Here is a 9671-nt window from a genome sequence, read left to right as displayed (position 1 = left end):
TTTGATCGTGAGGGTGCTATGTTGGACAAAGTCAGGTTTTGCTCAAGATGCTGGCCTTCAGATCTTCTGAGGTCTTGCCTATGACCCCTATCCAGCACAGGAAAGCAGAACTGTACTGGCATTTGAACAGTTACAAGTCTTGATGCCTGGATTAGTAGAGACCATGCTCAGATCATAGGGAGCTGAAAGTTTCCTCTGGAAGACAGCCTATGTTCTCTTCCTACTGTCCAGAAACAAGTCATGATGAATGCTCCTATCTCACTAAAATTGGGATGAGCTGTAGTCTGTAGGAATAAGGTAGAACAATGATTACCCCAAACTTTCTCCTGGAAGCAAAAACTGGATCATTTTCTGATACCAAATGCAAAGAACTGACAGTTAAACTGAATTTAACCACTCGTGCTGTGAGGACATTTGCCCTGAAGTATGTTAGCATGTTATTGTAAGTATTCAGAAACAAAAGTATTTCCAAGGGATTTTGGGATGGTCAGTAATGCCAGCAATTATGATCCTTTATCTCCTCCTGCCTTCTCAGGGATGGGGGAATGGTTATGTACCTTGGAGCCAGAGCTGCGCCTGAGTCTTGCAGTGCCTGTATGACAGGGAGAGCTCTGCAGGGACAATATATTTTGAGCGCGCCTCACTGTCAGCTTTCGCGTTCCCAGCTTCACTGGTGTGTGGCTCTGCAAAGCACCCAAAGCCCAGCCAGCTCTGTCCAGTGCATCTTGCACCACTCTTCCTCGGGATCCCTACACTGCCACGCTGAATCTGTCCTCGTGTTCACTGTCTACTCTTTGCTGCATTTTAACCTCTCTCCCCCCCCCCCCCCCCCCCCCCCTTCTCCGCATATATTTTCCTCTGTGTGCTGTTTTATTGTGATATAAATCTTGGCAATTCGAAGTTGCAGGCCAAACTTTCCTGCCCCGCTGGCAGATCTGGGATTCGGCCAGGTCTTGCAGTGAGTGAGGAGGCAGGTTGGCAGGAGCTGGGGTACAGAGTACCCCTCGGGCTGCTGGCCATCTCCTTCCAGAGCACCAGCGCCTTGGAGAGCTCCCCCCCTTCAACAGGTAGAAGCTGGGAGCAGCCAGCCTTGCTCATCCTACTGCGCAGAAAGGATGCTGCGTGGCCGGGGATTTGGCGAAGGGCCGCGGGGCATCGCTTGGGGTGCTGGTCCCAACCTGGGGCGGGGAGCGCGGCAGCGAGCCGCGCTGCGGGGAGGGCAGCTCCGCACAAAGCGGGTGGGTAAACCCTCCTCCGGGGCGAGGGGAGGAGGAGGAAGGCGGGGGGATGCTGCTTCTTCCCTCCCTCCATCGCGCTCTCGCTCTCTCCCTCCCTCGCCGCGGCCGGAGGAGCGCAGGCGGCGGCAGCACGGCACGGGGGCTCGGGGAGCGCAGTCCCGCGGACCGCAGCGGGCTCCGGCCGGGCCCCGCTGGGGCAGCCGGCGCGGCGGTGAGTGCGGGCGGGGCGGCGGTTCGCGTCCCGGCTCCCCCGGGGTCTATCCGCGCCGCCTCGGCGGCTGCACCGACTAGCGGGTACCCGCCCTTCCTGGGGGTAATGGGAAGCGGGGGGCAGCGAGGACCCCCCCGTCCGGGGATGGGTCTCCCGGGCGCTGCGCTGCCCGTTGGCTACTGTCAATGAGCCGGTGAACAATGCGGGGAGCAGCGGCTCGTCCGTGCTCGCATCCCCTGGGGATGGGGTTTCGGGAGGGTCGGAGCATCTCCGTACCCGCAGCAACTCTGGACCGTGTCGCTCCGGAGCAGAGCGGCAGCCCGAGCCGAGCCGGGGTCCCCCGGCGCTAAGGACCCCCCGGGCTCCAGCCCGCCTGCCTGGCACTGCCAATTGGAGAGAGCGGATAGGTGTAAGCGTCTGCGAGGGAAAATGTCTGGAGGAGGATAATGCTAGAGCCGGACGGTGAATGCAGGGAGAGGACTGAGCAGGGAGAACGGTGTAGTAAAGCAAAGTCAAATTTCCCCCTGAATCCTGTAGCCGGGCCTAATGGGCACTGATGCTGTACCGGGGGGGAGGGAGAGGGAAAGGAGTGTTGGGGGCTGCAGTCTCCGAGGCTGGTATGGGAAGAGAGTGAAAAGGGCTCCAGATCTTTCCTCCTCCCCCCAGAGTTACTAGGACTGAGGAGTAGCATAATATAATTAACCATCAGACAGTCTGCGCTGCAACATTTAATCCATTGTTCCTCGCTCTGCCTTCTGCCAGAACAATTCTCATCTGGACAAGAGAAGTATAATTCAACAAATAGTTCATTTCCCTGGCCAATTGCATCCGTAGTCTGTCCCCTGAATCCGCTGCTAACTGGCTGCAAACACAGCAGCGTCCTCAGGCAGAAAGGGAGAACTGGGATCCTCTGGTGAGGCTCTGAGTATCTACTTAGACCCAGCAAGAGCAAGCTCATCTGAGTTGTTCTGAAGGCAGCAGCAGAGCAGGTTTGCTCCCTCATCTCTGGTCCTCTTAGTTTCCTTGTGGGGAGTGTGAAGAAGATAAATAACAGGTGGCAAGGGAGGTCCAGCCTACAACTAGAAGACGCTACGTGTGGTTCAGGCAAGTCCTCTCCTTTCTGTAGTCTCTTAACTTTCTCTTTACCCTGGAGGATAAAGGATTTTGGGCTGTTTTGAGGTGGTGATGATGTTGTGTTTGCCAGCCTGCCCTTCAGCTTGTGGCTGGGTGCCCTGCAGCACACTCACACGCATGCACAGAGGTAGGAGAGCATGAGCCGATGCTCCTACTCTTTTCCAAGAGAGCTTTGGGCAGCTGTAGAGGGGTTGCGGCTGCACCATGACCCCCTTGGCACATGCTTGGCCAGAGGCTGCATCCTTTCTTCTGGAATCTCCTCCTGGTTTGCAGCGCACAGCAGAGCTCAGTGCATGGGGATGCACAGATGTATTGTCTGCACTGCTGCGAGACACACTCAGCACTGGAAGGCTACTGCTTTTGCTTGCTTCTGGAGCTTCTCATTACAAGTGTGCATCATACAGCTTTCCTCCTTCTGTTCCTTCTATTTTCTCTTTCTTCTTTGTCTGTAGATTGCCACTTGTCCCACTTCACTCTCAGCGTCTACTTCATCTTTTCCTGCTTACTCCATTCTTTCACCTCAGTTTCTTTCTCCCTAAGTAGACCATGTCCTCTTCAGCCTGCTCCTCTCAGCACTGGAGAAGCAGCCCAGCCCCTCATCTCAGTAGGAGTATTCCTGCCAACTGTTTACAAAAAGTAGCACAATGCTGAGACTGAACACTTACGTAATTACATACCCAGCCAGAGAGTGTAGTAAATAATACTGCCTTTCAAGCTTTTGCCCAGCGGTGAGTCTTTTGCCATCTCCTTTGCCCATGGGCTAAATGTATTATACTTGGCTTGCATTTACTTATATTCAGGAAACACTAAGCCAGTGCACAGATATATTGAGATGTACGTTGATGTCTTGCACCATACACGCTTACTGTGCCTGTATGCATCCTGTATCTGAATATGCATCATGCGGCTCTGCTCCTGCATTCAGGCTTTGACAGTCATGCTTGGCAAGTGTGAGTGCTGTCAGGGAAGGAACAATTGCTGAGGTGTGGATATTGTTCCATCAGTGAAGGAAAGATGGCTGTGAGGTGAAGGTCAGGAGCACCAACAGAAAGCACAGGGCTTGGCTAGCCGTGTTTGCATTGGTTAGGATGCTAGCTAGTTTTCCAAAGATGTGTGTGATTGATCGCAGACTGTGGGCACTGTCAGCACGGTTGTATTTCCAGTTGTGCTTGTGAGCCTGAGTCTGTCTGCAGTTGCTTTGATTGTGAGTCAGTCTGTCTGCAGTTGCAGTAGCTGTGAATCAGTGTCTGCCTGTAATTACGTGGGTGAATCAGTGTTGGCTTGTTACACTTTGAGTGCAAATGGTTTCCCATAGCAGTTGTGGGTGTGAATCACTCTACAGTCCCTCTGGATGTGTTTTTTCAGTAAAGAGATGCAATACTGGGATTAATTTTGTTTTGATGAGGAAAAACTGTCAAGCAGCTTCTCGTTTTGAAAAATTAAAGCTGAGTTGGGAGTTGGGCACAGAGCTTGTTCCTCTGTTACCAGCTTTCCACAGAAGATATCCACTTTAAGGCTTGCTCCCAAGGTTTCCATGTTGATCTGAACCTTTAATTTCTTTGCCTTGTACCTCTGGTGCTGAGTGCCCTCTTCTGCTGGCATCTCTTGCAGAGCTGCAGACAACGCATTTGGTAACCATCACATGTGCCTCATACCTTATGTGTGTGGCACATTCATGGAAAGGTTTTTTGTGGCTTGTGCAGTGTATGTGTTTGTGGGGACAAGCCAATGTGTCTCCTTGGGTAGGTAAACACAAACATTTTCATGCTTGTGAGTTGAAGACTGTGTGATTCCTCTGCCAGGTGCATCTTGCTGTGAGCCAGGGCTGTTTCTCTAAGTAGATTGTAAACAGCAAGTTTGATTCAGGTAGGTGGAGGTACTGCTGCCTGTCCGTTGTTCTCAGATTCCTGTAAAATGCTGTAGTAGCTTCTGGCCTTCAGCAGCATCTGTATGGCATAAAGCAGTGCTAAACTGAGAGGCAAGTCAGAGAAATCCAGGCTACATCAGACGATGGAAGCAGAGCACTTGCCTCGGTCCAGGATAACAAACCAAGCATCCCCTGTGCTGGCTAGTGCAGGTGGAGTGTGATGCTGGCAGGGCTGGACTGCTTCCAGGACACGCTGTCTTGGGTGTCTCTGCCTGTATTGTGCAGTGTATGCCTGCATCCCAGTTAGCTCATTTCACAACAAAGGGATGCAAACAACCAGTAGGACAAGGGTCATGTGAAACACCATGGTATCTTATTCCATCATTTCCAGGCTCCCAGATGAAACTTGGCTGCTCATTGGTGTCCCTGTCCTCAAATAAAAGGAGTTTTATTCCAAGGGACCCTTCTTTTAGCCAAAGAAGTTGAGAACTGAAGCAAAACCTCCCCAGTAGGGACACAGGGTAGCATGTACATTGCCTGCATTTACTGCCGCTGCACTGAGTGCTTGCTGGCTGCCTGTTTCTGCAGAGAAAGCTTGGAGCTTTACCCAGAGAAGTGCATAGAAGGTGCATAGATGTCATCACCACAAGGCTGGTGTGCTCATGGAGGGTCAGGGATGGCTGGGCAGAGCACAGCCTGTGCAGTCTGCATGATTTTGGAATCCTTGAGAGGTGTCTGAGGATCTCTCCTGATGCCCGGGACCTGTTTTACAGAGGCTTTAGTGCAATGAGGAAGAGCCTTAGGGAGCTTTTTGTGCTGTGCAAGTGGGGGTAAATATGCAGGTGGTGTGAGGTCACCTATAGTGCTGTGCTTGGTTGTGCTATTGTGCAGGTGGAAGGAAGTGCTTGTCACCCACTGGGTCAAGATCACCCTCTTCTCCCTGCATGGAAGTGCTTGTAGCTGGGCTTTTGCACTGAGGCTGCTTCTAATTTCCAGTCTGTTTTCCAGCTGCCTTCCCAGCATCAGCTCCTCATTGCACAGCCCTCTCTGAGATACCTCACTTGGCAAAGGAGTGGAGCAGCTGCAGGTCCTGGGGGCTGTGGGCTGAATGGGAGCTCTGAGAGCTCAATACTCCTTCAGCTGATGCCACTGGTGTTGGTGCATGCTGACCTACTGACACTGCAGGTACACAGCATCTCTGGGTGCAGCGATGGGGCAAATATGTCCTTTGGGCTGCTTCATGAATGCCGCCTGCATTATTAGATTATTACTAAGTGAATCGGATTGTTTCCTTGGCTGTGCATGTTCCAAGGAGGCAATAATTTGGGAGAGATACTGATGTGGGTCTCACAAATGAACACACGTGGGTTTATGGGCCTTTTCTTTCTTCATTCCCTCTCTGATGCTTGCTGTTCTCCCAGGTTTTATTGCAAACTTTACCTTTCTCCACCTCCAGAGCTCTATCTGTCTTTCCCTTGTCAGCAGTAAGCTTGTGCTAATCACACTTTCCTAAGAAGGCATTTCAGAATATTTAATCACTTATAGAATAAGGATTTCTGAAAAGATCAAGCTCATTATGACAAGTCAGGAGATACCCTAGTAACTATGTTAACTTTGGGTACCACGCTGACCTGGAAGGTGCCAGCACTTTATTGGTTCCCAAACCCAGCTCACTAGGAACAGGGGCTGGAACATGTTACTGTCTTGACGACAATAAAGCTTTTCCAAATCCTCGTTCCAAAACTGCACATCCAACAGGAAGGCTGTATTTCTGGGGAGTGTTGTTATGCTATGATGCTCTGGAGATTGGACAGACTGCGTGTGTTGGAGAGGAGTAGGTATGTTTATGATGCCTTTAGTATGTGGTTATAAAGACACCTGCCAAAATCCAGAGTGCACAGAATTGTAAACCTCAAGTATTGCTTGATTCCAGCTGCCAAGTGTTAGCTGGGCTCCTTCGAAAATCTGCATCAGATTCAGCTGTGGAGGTTACCAGCAACTGCAGAATTAGTGATATATGCATTCACTAACTGTGCCATTAAGAAATGAGCAATGGACAGATGGAGAAAGGAAGTGCAGAGCTCTTTTGAACACGTACAGTCCCTATAGGCTCCATCTTGCATAGGCATATACGAGAACCAGAAGCTAGAGAGTGACATTCTTTAACTTATGTGAAAGAGGGGTCAGTCTAAGGAGTTGCACCGCTCTTTTCCGAGCTTATAAATCTTTGCATTCTGCTTATTTTCTTCACGGATACTGTGCAGTTTCTTTTCAACAAGACTTAGTAAGAAATCTTGGATTTTTTTCTTCTTTGAGACTATCACCTTCCAATTAGCATACCTAAACCCTCAGTCATTTACATGCAGCTACATGCATGTTGCCTGCATCCTTCCTCCCCTTCCAAGAGGATCAGGGGTCCCTGGAAGTATTCAGATCAAGACATTGACTGTTTCAGAGCTTTCCTGAGTGGGAAGTGACAACTGAATAGCATTTTGTTTAAGCACCTTCTGCAAGGGCAGCTGTAGTTCATAGTTTAGGCTGGAGAAGCCCCAGTTTTCCCTTCCCTGAGGCACACTCATGGGTGTTTCCATTCCTTTCCTTTGCTCAAGATGGTGCTGCACACCAAGGGACCCCTTCCTCCCTGCAGTAATTGCTGTGGGGTAGGCAGACCTCTGCAAGAGTGATTCTTGTGCGGAAATCTGAGGAGCTCCATTAATTGGCTGTTGAAACCAGGAGGGGTTTTACAAGCCTGCCAGCCCAGAAACGTTGTTAGAGAGGCTGTGTGGCCAGTACTTATCAGGCTTATAAAGCAGTTGCACCAGCTGAGACTTTGTGTGTCCCTGTGGTTGGTGCTGGGCCTGGATGAGCAAGAGCCCCAGGAAAAGGGAGAGGTAATGCTGAGAGCTGTTGTGCCGTGGGGACCACACTAGGTTCTGGCTATGGGGAGCTTTGGAAGATCCCTTAAACTGTATGAAGGGTGAAGCCTCCTCCTCTGCAAAAGCTTCTTTACATCCTTGAGAGAAATGTTTTCTGCCTGGCAATAGGGTGATGAGCAGCACCAGTGCTGGAAGGGGGTTGTTCCTTCTGGTAGTGTCTGAGCACTCCCTGGCCAGCCCTGGCTCAATGCCACGAAGCTACCAGGGTTCCTCACCAATGGTTTAAGCCCCTGTGTTAATCAGGAACGTCAACCACAGTCCTCAGGACCAGGTCTGCTTCTCAAATCCATCAGTAAATATAAAAGAGGCAAAAAACAGGGATAATACTGTTCATCCTCTTCTATCCAGCTCCCTAGGAAAAATACAAGAACCAAAAGAAAAATTGTAGGAAACGGTGCCAAGTTATTTTCCATGCTGTGTTGTCCTTCCTGAGTTCCTAAATGCAGCCATAGCAAACCAGCCATGCATGTACTCTCACACCCCATTTGGGGGGCACTCTCTGTGCCAGCAAAGTGAGCCATGGCTGGCAAAGTAATCACTTGGGCAAGTAGTGAAAGAAGATTTTTCTCTCAGTGCAGGTGTATAGAACTGGTTCTGATGCTTGAAATGAGACTTAAGCATGTATTTAACTTTATATGAGCAGCCTTGTTATCCTTGGCTAGCACCCTCCTCAATAGAATTATCCAAGTAGAAAATTAGCCCTTCATCTCCTAATAATATTGAAGAAAAACTGTATGTATGAAAACGGTCTGGTAGGAATGTGGTTGTTTAGATCTTCTTGGCACAGACAGGCATGTCTTACACACACCTGCATGGAAGGTGTAAGTGCTTCTGGCTTTTGTCACTGTTCCTGACCCTATCTCTTTCTGAATTACCTTGCTGCACCATTTTCTGGTCCTCTTTTCTTTAGCTGCTCTGCTCCACCTTTGGTGTGTAATCTCCTGAGTCCCTGGCCTCACCAAATCTAATTAAGATGCTCCAAAATCTTCTAAAGGAGTCAGAAGGGTTCCTGCAGAGCCAGGAGGCATCTGCTGCAAACCCAAAAGGTTCTTATTTGTGTGGGTATCTCTGCTCAAAAACTGCTGGCAGTGCAAATTCTGCCAAAACAAACTATTTATTGAAATCAGCAATTGAATGGGAAAGTGTTGATTTCAGTGAAGTTTTTCAGTGGTGATGTGGGCAGGGGAGAGGGAAGCAGCAATGGTGGGATTTTGGCTTTTGGCTTATGTTTGAAATTGCCTTAATTAAAAAAAATCAAATCCTATTGTATAATATGCAAGTATAAGTGAAATGAAAGGGAAAAGTTGAAAGGAAATCTGTTGAGGAGCTTCTAATTGAAGGAGTTTTGAATTTGCCTTGTAGGAAACATCAACATTTTAGCTGTCCTTGTTGTGATTTGGAACGCGTCTCCCCAAACTGTTGGAATTTCCCACAGAACAGATGTTCAGCCTCTTAATTTGTGCTTCATCAGCAAATACTTGAATTTCCAAGACTGCGTGTCCCTTCTCAGCTGGAAGGTGGCAGGAACCAGAGGAGCCATCTCGAATAAGGGCTTGTCTCACCAGAGGTGTAGGTGAGTCTATGCCAGAAGGCTCCTGCAGCCTCTGGTAAGTGTGTGCTGCTTCAGAGTGAAGGCTCTACTTCCCCAGGTAGCATCCTGATTAAATAAGGCCTGAGAACACCTACAAATGATCCCATGCACAAAATTAACCCATGCATTAATAGTTGCAAGGATTTTCGATGATGGGGAGGAAGATAAAGGTGACGTGTCTGAAGTATGAATGTGCTCTATGCAAGGCAATGTTATTTTTTACTTCTCCGCCTGCCATTAATGAACATATTGCCAGAACAAATCCTGAGATGGACAGATAAGGACTTGTAGTGTCCGGCTCTTTCCTTCTGACTGTGTGGCAGCTCATGTCCTCCTAGAGCTATACTGAGCTAAAAAGCAAGGATCAGGCACAGCATCCAGAAGACTGTAGGGTCAAAGTGTTGTGTACGACCAGGGGTAGCTTGATGCAGAATTGTGGCATAACACATGACCCAGCCTAGCGTTGTGCCCCTTCTCCTCTTCCAGTCTGTGGCAGGGGTAGCCAGATACACATCGCTGCATGTACATGTCACACATGACCTGCACGTGTTTTCATCCTGCTTGGGGCAGAGCTCCCTGCTCTATCTGCATGGGATTTATGCTGCGGGTTCCTGCCTCCAAGTCCATGTGCAGAAACCCCTGCTCACTGAGAGCACTTGCACTGAGAGCTCACCTGCCCTCTTCATTCTGAAGC

The 9671-nt window shown here is 49.5% G+C and overlaps 1 protein-coding gene across 4 annotated transcripts in view; it reads left to right on the top strand.

Moving 5' to 3' along the window:
- Positions 1-1122: 1122 nt before the first annotated feature.
- LOC115612917 (gamma-aminobutyric acid receptor subunit alpha-3-like) overlaps positions 1123-9671 on the top strand; it is a 73090-nt gene continuing 64541 nt past the window's right edge. For 2 of the 4 annotated variants that reach the window (XM_030497797.2, XM_030497795.2), the window contains exons 1-2: positions 1260-1449; positions 8749-8959. The gene's annotated coding sequence lies outside the window, so the exon portion shown is untranslated. Of the gene's footprint in view, positions 1450-8748; positions 8960-9671 lie in introns of all 4 variants that reach the window. The other 2 variants (XM_030497798.1, XM_030497796.1) reach the window with 2 other exon arrangements.

The sequence above is a fragment of the Strigops habroptila genome, chromosome 9 (assembly GCF_004027225.2).
Source record: "Strigops habroptila isolate Jane chromosome 9, bStrHab1.2.pri, whole genome shotgun sequence".
Classification (NCBI taxonomy): Eukaryota; Metazoa; Chordata; class Aves; order Psittaciformes; family Psittacidae; genus Strigops; species Strigops habroptila.
This window is presented reverse-complemented; position numbering and strand designations above follow the sequence as displayed.